At 35.8% G+C, this 11,852-nt stretch overlaps 1 protein-coding gene across 1 annotated transcript in view; it reads right to left on the reverse strand.

The window, feature by feature from the left end:
- LOC101574524 (sulfotransferase 6B1) overlaps positions 1 to 8,302 on the reverse strand; it is a 35,441-nt gene extending 27,139 nt beyond the window's left edge. Inside the window, exon 1 of the mRNA XM_004634655.2 lies at positions 8,194 to 8,302. The gene's annotated coding sequence lies outside the window, so the exon portion shown is untranslated. The remainder of the gene's footprint in view (positions 1 to 8,193) is intronic.
- Positions 8,303 to 11,852: the final 3,550 nt, after the last annotated feature.

An 11,852-nucleotide genomic window follows, 5' to 3' on the forward strand; every position in this document is an offset into this window, starting at 1 on the left:
CTGAGCTATCTCACTGGCCTCCATTCGACACTATCAGTCATTAAGGAAGTTACAGTTAAATACAATATAAAGGTGAATGGCAGCGTGAGGGGCTCTATGGTAAAATAATCATAAAAAATGATGATTTTTTTAAAAAATCAAATAAGCACAAAAAATGCCTAGAAATAGCTCTAAAAGCAGAGAACAAATGAAGAAATGTTCATTTGAGAAAATGGACTAAATATTGACAGAACGAGCCCTGCACCACCATCTCCCTCAGCATTGCCCGAGCTCAGCTGAGCTGTGACTGCCTCTCCCGACATTGCCATCACCATTGCTCTGCTGAGTAGATGCTGCCTGTCCCACCAGTTGCAAAAGCCCTGGTGAGCTCTATCCTGTACAGACCCACCATCAACAGAGCCTTGTAGAAATCCAACTTGCCCTCCTCACCATAGGATCCTTCTAGAGCTGCAGCTAGCACCCCTCCCCACCGAAGAGGAAGCCACACAGCAGGAGCTTTGGTGAGCATACCCCACCCTCCCACTCTCCTAAGGGCCTTGCTCACCTGCACCCTGCCCCCCAGCATCACTGCAGAGTCAAGGTGAACATTGGGAGCATCAAAAATGTCAAAACGAAGAAGCAAAAGGGAATCTCAGATCTCTAGCCTTCCCAAAACAAGTCAAAGACACAAAAATCAGAGAAGAACTTGGAAGTCATACACCTGAAATTTCTGAAACAATAGCAACAACTGAAGTATAGAAAAAACTCCATCAGTCTATGGAGGAAATCAGAACAGAAATAATCTGTCAGGGAAAAAATTAATGACACCAATCACCAATGAATTGCTCAGAACACTTAAAAACATAAATAAAAAATATAGAGGGGAATGTGAAAATGATGAAAACACTAAATTAAAAATACAGGAAACAATTAGAATGCATGAAGCAGTTTCAAACTGATACCCAGGACATTAATAAATGCCATTGAAATCTGGCAAAACTGCTTGAAAAATACTGAAGACAGAATTTCAGATCTTAAAGATAGCATTGCAGCTAGTGAACAAAAAAGGAAAGATCTCTTAAAAATAACAAAGAAACAGGAAATAACAATGCAACAGCTAAAATACTGAAGTCAACACAAATGACATAAAAAGACTGCAGAAGTAGTAGCAGAGAATTTCTCAAGCATGCGGAAAGAATTTGGCATACAAATAAGTGAGGCATAGAGAACTCCAGTTACCATAATAAAAATAAATCTACACCCAGACATAATAATCAAGATCCCAGAAATTCAGCAAAAAAACCACAACATTAAAAGCTGTTAGAGAGAAAAAATAGAAAGCCCTTCCGAATCACAGCAGATTTCTCAACATAGACCATCAAACCAAGAAGAGCTTGAGGTGATATATTTCAGGTCCTGAAAGTAAACAACTTCCAACCCAGACTGATGTACCCTGAAAAACTATTAAATTCAATGGTGAAATAAAATTCTCCCATAGCAAAAAACAGCTGAAGAAATTCATGTCACGAAACCAACCCTACAAATAGTCCTGACAGATATTTTAGAAAGAGACAGAACACCCACAACTTCAATAACAACAATAGAAAGGAACCACCAAACAGCAAGTAATTTAAAAAAGAGAAAATTATAAAATATATAGCAGGAATATAACATGATGAAGATAAGCCGACACATATCAGTCATAACCATCAATATAAATGACCTCAACTCACCCATCAAAAGCAGACTGCCAGAGTAAATCAAGAAATAAAATCCTATGCTATGCTACATACAAGAAACACACTTAACTCAAAAAGAAATTCATAGACTGAAATTCAAAGGATGGAAAACAATATTTCATGTGACAGGAACCCAGAAAAAAAGCAGAGGTAGCTATTCTGGTTGCTGACAATGTCAACTTCAAACCAAGCATGATTAAAAGAGATAAAGAAGGTTACTACATACTTGTTAGGGGAAAATTGCAAGAGGAAGAGATAACAATTATAAACATATGCATACACTCAATGTAGAAGCACTCAACTACATAAGACAAATTTTAACAAACGTGAAAAATCAAATGAGCAATAACACAGTTGTGCTGGGAGAGGCTAACACCCCATTTACACAAAGAGACAGATCAACTAAGCAAAAGTTCAGCAAAGAAATAACAAAACTCAATGAAACTTGTAAAGAAATGGACTTAGTAGACCCTTACAGAGTATTCCACTCAACTGTATCAGAATGTACACTCTTCTCAGGTGCACGTGGGACATTCTCCAAAAATAGGCCATATGCTAACACATACAGAATTGTTAAGTAAATGCAAATAAATTGAAAATATCCCATGCATATTATGTGACCATAGTGTAATGAAACTTGAAATTATTGTCAAAAAGAAACAGTAAAAGCTCCATAAACACATGGAAACTAAGCAAAAGCCTTCAAAACAGATGAAATTAAAGAAGGAATTAAACAATATTTAAAATCAAATGAACATACAGATACAACTTAACAGAAGCTATGGAATGCAACGAGAGCAGTTTTAAGAGGGAAACTGATAGTGGTAAATTCTCACAGGTAGAAAACAGAATCAGCCAAAATAAATCATCTTACACTGCATGTCAAGCTCCTAGAAAAAGAAGAACAAGTCAAGCCCAAAGCCAAAAGAAGACAGAGAAGTATAAAGAACAGAGCAGAAATTAATGTAATGCAGATGAAGAAAACAATGCAAAGAATTAATTAATCAAAGAGTTTGTTTATTTTATCTTTTTGAAAGAATAGATAAAATTGATTAATCTCTAGCCAAACTTCTGAAAAAGAAAGGACAAATGTAATTTCATGTAATAAGGAATGAAAAAGGCAAAATCACTACAAACCCTATAGAATTCAGAAAACCATGAATACCTACTTCAAAAGCTTCACTCTCACAGCATGGAAAGCAGAATAAATGGACAGATTCCTAGATACATATGATTTATCAAAGCAGAATCAAGAAGATATAAAATTTCTAAATAACCCCATCTCAGTCAATGAAATTGAAAAGGTAATTTAAAAAACTACCATCAAAGAAAAGCCAAGATCATGATGGAGTCACAGCTGAATTCTACAAGAAATTTAGATTTAATGCCAACTCTTCTCAAACTCTTCAATGAGACCAAAAGGGAAGCAGTTCTCCCAAAATCATTCCTTCAGGCAAGGATTGGTCTCATGCCAAAACCAGAGAAAAACCCAACCTAAAAAGAGAGCTACAGACCCATCTCCCTAATGAACATAGATGCAAAAATCCTCAATACAATACTAGCAAATAGAATGCAGCAAATCATCAAGAAAATTACACATCATGACCAAGTGGGACTTACCCCACGATTACAGGGATAGTTAATATATGCAAATCAATAAATGCAATATAGCCCATTAACAGAGCCAAAGACAAAAATCACATTATCATCTCAATAGATTCAGATAAAAGTTTTGACAGAGTTCAACACTCATTCATGATAAAAACCTACAGAAAATCAGAATAGATGGTCTTTACATCAACTGATAAAAGCCATCTCTGACAATCCAACAGCCAACATCATATTAAATGGACAAAAATTGAAAGCCTTCACTGTAAAGTCAGGCATAAGACAAGGATGCCCACTGTCACCACTTCTGTTCAATAGAATTCTGGAAACATTAGCCAGAGCAATTAGACAACAGAGAGAAATAAAAGGAATAATGATTGGGAAAGAAGTGAAATCAACATTATTTGCAAATAAGACAATATTATACATAGAAAAAACCAAAAACTCCACTAAGACACCTGTAGATTTAATAACAAAATTCAATAACGTAACAGAATACAAATTCAACATTCAAAAATCAACAGCATTTCTATAAATATGCCAAGAGAGAAATTATGGAAACCATGTCTTTCACAATAACACCACACACACACACACACACACACACACACACACACACGAATCAATCTCACAAAGGGAGTAAAAGATTTATACAGCAAAAATTATAGTACTGTCAAAAAAGATACCAAAGTGGATTTCAGAGAATGAAAAGATTTTCCTTGCCCTTAGATAAGAAGAACTAACATTGTGAAAATGGCCATACTCCCAAAATTATTATACAGATTCAATGCAATCCCAATTAAAATACTATTAGTACATCTCAGATTTTAGAAAAAGCATGCATAAAATTCATCTGAAACCAGAATAGCAACAGCAATCCTGGGAAACAAAGGAAAGGAAGGAGATACCACATCTCCTGACTTGAAATTATATGACAAAGCTACTCTAATAAAATCAGCATGATACTGGCAAAAATAAAAAAGCAGACCTGAGGATTAATAGAACAGATTAGAAGATGCAGACACCACCTTATCTTTTAAAAAAGGACCAAACATATTCCCTGGAAGATGATAGCCTCTTTAATAAATAGTGCTGGAAAAAAAAATGTTTTCCACATGTCAAAGGCTAAAATTATACCCATGCCTATCACCATGGCTAAAACTACAGTCAAAATGGATCAAAGATTTAAATATTAAAACTGAAACAATAACTCTTCTGGTGGGGAAAGTAGGTTTAAATCTCAAATACATAGGGACAGCCAAATAGCTCAGGGGATTAAAGCACCTGAAAGCAGGCACAGGGGCTGGGGGTTTGATCCCCAGCCTGCAATGCTGGCCCTGCCCCTGGGGCATGCTGAGACAGCAATTGAGACTGGGCATGGTGGCACACGCCCAACTCTAAGGAGGCTGTGAACAGATGGATCACTATGAGTCCAATCTAGTAGTGAAGCCTTGAATACCCTGTAGACCCTTCCCTAAAATACAAAATAAACAAATTAATGAATAAAATAAATCTTAAATGCATAGGGGTAGATACAGTTTGTGAACAAAAACCAAACTGCATAAGAAATACTTCAAAGAATTAACAATTGGGATCACATATTTTTGAACAGTTTCTATACATCAAAAGAAATCACCAACAGAGTAAAAAGAAAACCCACAAATTGGGAAAAAATTGTAACCAACTGTCCCACAGACAAAAGATTTCTTTCTAGAACAAACAAAGAATTTTAAAATATCAGACCTCCAAAATTCAAAGACCCAATCCAAAAATGTACATTTGAAATGAATGTACATTTCACAAATAAAGAAATACAAATGGCAAACAAATACATGAAAAACTGTTCAACATCATTTGTCATTAGAGAAATGTGAATTTAAACAACACTAAGATTCAATTTTATGCCAGAAAGAATGGCTATCATCAAGAAGTCAGCCAATCCTCAAGTGGTATCCACTTAAATATAAAGGCTTCGAGTTTATCACTCTTTATAGCTGAATAATACTCCATTGTATAAAAATATCACATCTTTTTGTAGAGTACGCCTAAGGAGAATCACATGGAGAGAAAACATTCTCTCAGGTTTTCACAGAGAGCAAATTGGTCAAGTGAAGGCCATGACTCATCCATATGGCTGACACTGGCAAAGGATCTACAAACAGTGCTACAGGGTTTCAGGGTAAGTCCTGAGGAGATTTGACTGATCTTGTCAGATACAAAAGTTACATTTCTTGTTATATATGTTTTGCTTTATCTAGGTCTTAATGATCCAGGAGAAAAGTATAAAAATGAGGTATAAAAAGTAAAGCCATATTAATATGCTGAGCTGTAAAGGGCTCCAGTCAACAACTTCTAACATTGCCAGTCCTACACATAGCCCACTGCTATTATGGGCTGCTGGATTGTTTTGCTGAATTCATACACCTACAATATTTAAGTGGCAATGGAATACCCATCTCTGACAAAACTGAACAAAAAAAGAGGATCATTTTGTATCTGTGTATACAAAACAGGATAGATATACAGCTACTTTCTCTTAATTCAATGAGAAGAAAGATTTGCACTAATAGCGTTTGGACAGGATATCGTGTCTGCACTTTGTACTATGAATAACCACTACGAAGACAACAATATGCAATGTACTAATTATTGTAACTGTCCTACTAATCATTTTTGAAACTGTCTCATTGCTACTTGTTTCTCAATAAAGTTAATTTAAAAAAAGTCAGCCAAGAAGAAATGGTGGAGGGGCTGCAACGAAAAAGAAACTCTTCTGCACTTTAGCTGGAAGTGGAGGCTGGGACATCCACTATGGAACTCAGTGTGGGGGTTCCTCAAAAAGCTAGGATTGGAGGTCCCATTCAAGCCAGTTATTCCTCTTCTATGTATTTTTGCAAAATAACTACAAACTTAATGCCACATTGATATATGTGCACCATGTTTATAGTAGTGCAATTTGTCATAGCTAAATCTTAGAAACAATCCAACTGCCCATCAACTGAGGAATAAATAAAAAAGAAGTGTTATGTTTGTACAATGGAGTATTATTCAGCTATAAAACAGATCAATTCAATGCTTTCATAGGTAAACAGATGCAACTAGAGACTGCATTGGCAAGTGAAATAAATCAGACCTGCACGCACAAACATTATTTTATCTCATGAGTGTGAGAACCTGAAAGAGTAAATATAATCTGAATAGATTCAGAATATAATCTGAATATATACAATAGATACTTTGAAAGGGAAAGTATTTAATATTCAGTGGAAAGGGATGACTAGAACGAGGAACAGGACAAAAGAAAGAGGGTTAAAAGATATATTTATGTATACGTGCAGGATAGTTTAGATAGTTGTGCTATTGACTTGTGCTGGTCTATTGAAAAGAGTGATTAATGCTTAATTTTTTTAATTTTTAATTTTTATCCTTCTTTTTGATTTCTTATAACTTATTTAAACCAGTTTTGCAGGTTTATATTTGGTAACCTAAACAACTAATTTGAAGATAACACTATGCACACAATAACCATTGTCAAATTCCTAATACTTTGTTTAATGAAATTTTATAACATTACTAATGCTTTTTTTAACATTTTGTCTTTTTTTCTTTTCTTTTTTAAAAATGTGTTTGGTACAGAGTCTCACTAGGCAGCTTGGATTCATAGTGATACTCCTGTTTTTAGTCTCCCTGGGACTAGGATTACAAGAATGCACCACCATGCTGGGTTTCTGTGGCTGGCTCAGCACACCAGGGGGTGGGTCTGGTATGGCTTGTGGTTCTGGGGGACCAAATCTTGGTTTCTGCACTTGCCTAAGTGTGCTGAGCTATCTCTCCATCCCCCATTTTGTCTTCTTTAAAAAATAAAATAAAATAATTAGATACTGGAAAAATGGAATGAACTTATTCAGAAGGAAAGAGTTACTGAGTTGAGGAGAAAGATAGGAGAGGGAGTGGGGGAAAGAGACTTATCTATGTATGCAAGCAGGATGATTTGGACAACTGTACTGTGCATTTCTGCTGGTCTATGAAAAAAGGCAGTTAATGCTTAATTCGTTTCATCTCCTTTTTTTCAATTGTTTGTACTTTTTCTCTTCTTAATTTATTATACATTTCTTTCTTCTTCCAATGTTACATGCATGTATATGGTATATGTATAACTGGTTGGAAGATAACACTATGTATTACAACAAATACTGTGAAATTCATATTACTTTGTTAAGTGAAATTCTGTATCACTTGTAATTTTTTATGTTTTAATTTTAATTTGTAATCTCTATAAAAAATAAGATAATAATAATAAATATTAACAGAGTGAGAGTCTACAAGTAAGGCATAAACTGGTCCCTTGTTATGATCCCTGAGAACTTGACAAACTAAACCATGGCTAAATGAAGGCTCCCTTCTCTCCTAGAATCCAGCCAAGAAACATTTACTTCCCTGGGAAGGACAAGGCAAACAGCATGTTCATTTCCAACTCTTTTTTTGCAGGACCTAAACTTGGGTTGACCACAGTCAAGTAGATGTGAGCTTTTTTCTTCCACCCAGCTGCTAGCCACTGGGTATAAGTTTTGCTCTTGATGAGGCAAAAAGAACAACACAGAGTACCTGCATGACATTGTCCTTGTTCATTTGTAAATCAAAGGCTCCACACCAAAAAAGGCAAACTGAGAAGGCTAGAGCTACTACTCTTTTCCAGAGTCCCACTCATAGAGCAAGTGGATTACTCTGGGAGAAACTGGCCACCATTCCCACTCCAAGAATCCAGAGCAATGGCTCTGAGATCTATCCTAAGTGGAAAAGGTAGAGGTAAGAAAAAAAGAGTTGTGAAGAGAGCTCCACAAATTAAAACACTTCTCTGCAAACGCACTTGGCCCATTGTTCTTGCCACTCTGCAGCAGTTCTGGAAGCCCTCTTTCATAAGTGTCTTCAGTTGTCCTGTAGTGGCTGTCTGGATGTCTTGAACCAATTCAAAAAGTTCACCACCTCTGGTCTTTTTGATATTGGAGAAGAGCCAGCATTCACAGGGTGCCAGATCCAGTAAATGATGTAGATGAAGACCCATTGTGATGATTTTATAAGCCCACCTTTCATGTCAGTGGCACCCAGCATCACAATTATCTATACTTCATGTTACTATTTATAAAGACACTCAGGAAAGAGGATGTGCAGAACTGCTTCAGAAAGTGGCAAAAACAATGGGATACACTTGTTCAAAGGGAGGAGTATTATGAGGGGGTTAATGGCCTTATGGTTTCACTGTAATAATGTGTTTTAATCTAACATTCATCATATATTTTCATTGCTCCTTGTATGTTGTATCACCAGAATGGAATTGAGATAGAAATCAACTGCAGGAAGATATGTGGGAAGTTAGCAGAGACACAGACTTTACACAACACACTCCTAAGTAAGTATTGAGCCAAAGAAATTGAAAAGAAACAATAAAACATTTGAGATAAATAAAAATGAAAAGTAAAACTTCTAACAATGGCATAACAAAAACTTAGGGGATGCAGTCAAAGCAATACAGAGAAGTTTGTAGCTGCAAATACATATTAATAAAATAAGACATATTTTAAATCAGTGGTCTAATCTCCCTTAGAGTACTGGAAAACCTCCAAACTAAACCTAGAAGAAACAGAAGGAAACAAATCACAATAAGAATAAAAATTGATGAAATAGAGTATAAAGGTGTTACAAAAAAAAGCTGAACCCAAAAGTTGGATCTGAGAATAAAACTATCAAACTTTTAGCTGAACTATCAGAGACAAGAAGGACAAGAGTGAAAGAAGCAGATATTACTAACTTGTAGAATGAAAACAACATTACAGGAGAAATCTGTTAACATTTGTATTCTAGCCCATTAGATAACTTAGAAAAAATGAATTAATTTCTAGAGAAACACACCACTAAAACTGACTCAAGAGGGAAGAAAATATACTGTAAGTGAATATAGATGGAATATGCAATAACTTTGTTTTTCCACAAGTAAAAGTCCAAATTCAGTGGCATGCCTCACAGAATCTTTGAAAAATTAATACCAATCCTTCCCAAACTCTTCCACCTAACCACATCCCCTAAAAAAAAAAAAAAAAAAGGAAGAGAAAGAAACATTTCCTAACTAATCCTATATGACTACATTCCCCTATTACAAAAACCAAAGGTCACAAGACAATCACATACAAATTTCCTTTATGAAAAATTGCCAATGTAACAATACCAAACCAAACCTAGCAACACATAAGAAAGATTATTCATTGTGACCAAAGAAACAAATTTAACAGTTGAAAATTTATTAATGTAATACACTGTTTAAAAATAATTAGAAGAAGCTGGGCACTGTGGCTTAACATTTTCTGTTCTGGGATATTTTATCTTGACTTCTAATGCAATGCAACACCAGAACCATAAAATAAAGAAAAATAACCTCTTTCCAAGAATTTATCTCTGTAAACCATCTCTACATATGAATAAAATAAGACATATTTTAAATCAGTGGTCTAATTTCCCTTAGTATGACAGACACCTGTAGTTTCAGTACTGAAGTGAGCTGAGACAGAAATACCATAAGATTGTATCCCACCAGTGCAATGTTGTGAGATCCTTACTCAAAATAAAAAATTAAAAGGACCAGAGATGTAGTTCAGTGGCTGCAGAGTTCCATTCCCAGTACCAAAGTTATAATAATAATGATAAAAGTCACAGAATCATCTCCAGAGTTGCAGAAAAGCATTTGAAAAAACCCAACACTTCTTCAAGATAAAAACACTCAACAAACTGGGACTAAAAGACAATTTTTCTATCTGATAAACTCCAGCTACAACACATCTATAGTCAGAGTTGGGGACTTAGCTCTGCAGTAGAGCAATTGCCCAGTATTCACAAAGCCCCTCATTCAATCTCCTGCACTACAAACTAGCCAAAATAAAGCCACAAAACCCCACAGATAACATCCTACCGAATGGCAAAAATTATGCTTTCCTATTAATGTAGGTCACTAATAGTTCCTAGGGAAGGTGGCCTTTGATTATTTAACAATGGCTAAAAGCATTTTGTTTTAAAGCCCACAAAGTCAAGAGAAATATAAATCTCATCTAAATTAGAACCACGGGCTGCTCATTTGTGCCTCTCTGTAGGAAGTTATTAAAGTTTTCTAACAGAAGAAAACACATTAAGGATTTACTTTAGGGAAATTATCTAGGCGAAGAGCATAAGGAGAAGCAAAAGAGGGAGATGGAGGCAGGCCAACCAGTAACAAAAAGCAAAACCCTTAGCTTGAGTTGATCTGTTAGCCAAGAAAATGGGGAGGTATTTCAGGTACAGCATGGTTAAGAAAAAATTGTCCGGGATGTCGTGGCGGAATATAGGGTTTGAAGGCAGGAAACACACACACACACACACACACACACACACACACACACACACACGCAATGTAGAGATTGTTTACAGAACTAACAAATTCTTAGAAAGAGGTTATTTTTCTTTCTTTTATGGTTCTGGTAAAAGAAGGTGTTGCACTGCATTAGAAGTCAAGATAAAATACCCCAGAACAGGAAATGTTAAGCAAGAATACTAACTGGTAAAGTCAGATGAGGAGATTTCAAGAAAATGTTTCATGTGACACAAGCAAATGCTACCATAAACAGAGATCAGTGAGCACAATATTATGAGGCAACTTGTTCTTGTACACTGATTTTTCTTTTGAAAGTCTTTCTGGTGCAACAAAAGTGGCTCCAAGACAGAGCTGGAAAATGCTCATCCAACATGTTTTCATGAATAGTTGAAATGGGACGGACACCATCCCCACTACTGCAAATAGACCTTGGGTAAGATTGAAAGGCACAGGCTTTCAAGGACAAAATTCTGGTTTAGTGAGATAGTTTTTAAAAACTAGACAATATCAAGAAAATATCAAGTAGCGATAAGTACAGTACAAGAAATAAAACCATGGAAGAACGATATAAGTAAGTAAGCAATTACAGTAAGTTGGGTAGACACGGAAGGCTTTCTTGATACAGAGCTGGTCCCTAGTTTTTGTATCCAAAGGATGTTTCTCATCTAGACTCTAACTGTGAACTGTTGCTCAAAGAAAAAAGAATTAGCTTAGGCCAAGGAATGCAGGTATTGAGAAATTTGCCAAGAGAATTCCCATTCTGGGAAATTGTCCTAAAGGATAGAACAAATTGTTGGTTGAACTGATATAGCCATAATTAAAATGTAGGGGCCGGGGAGATAGCTCAGTGGAATAAGCACTTGGCCTGGCAAGCGCAAGGACCTGAGTTCAATCCCCAGTTCCAAAAAAAAAAAAAAATGTAGTACTGGGGCTGGCGAGATAGCTCAATAGGATAAGTGAGGGCCAGAGTTCAATCCCCAGTTCTGAAAAAACAAACAAACAAACAAAAAACCAGTAGTATTGGTGAGTCCATCCCTGGTTAAGTTAAAAGAGCTTTCTGTACCCATGTTTGCAGCTGCATAGTTTATAATAGCTAAATCTTGGAAAGAGACCAAACTTCCATCAACTGGTAA

The sequence above is a fragment of the Octodon degus genome, unplaced genomic scaffold, assembly GCF_000260255.1.
Source record: "Octodon degus isolate 3935 unplaced genomic scaffold, OctDeg1.0 scaffold00064, whole genome shotgun sequence".
NCBI lineage: Eukaryota > Metazoa > Chordata > Mammalia > Rodentia > Octodontidae > Octodon > Octodon degus.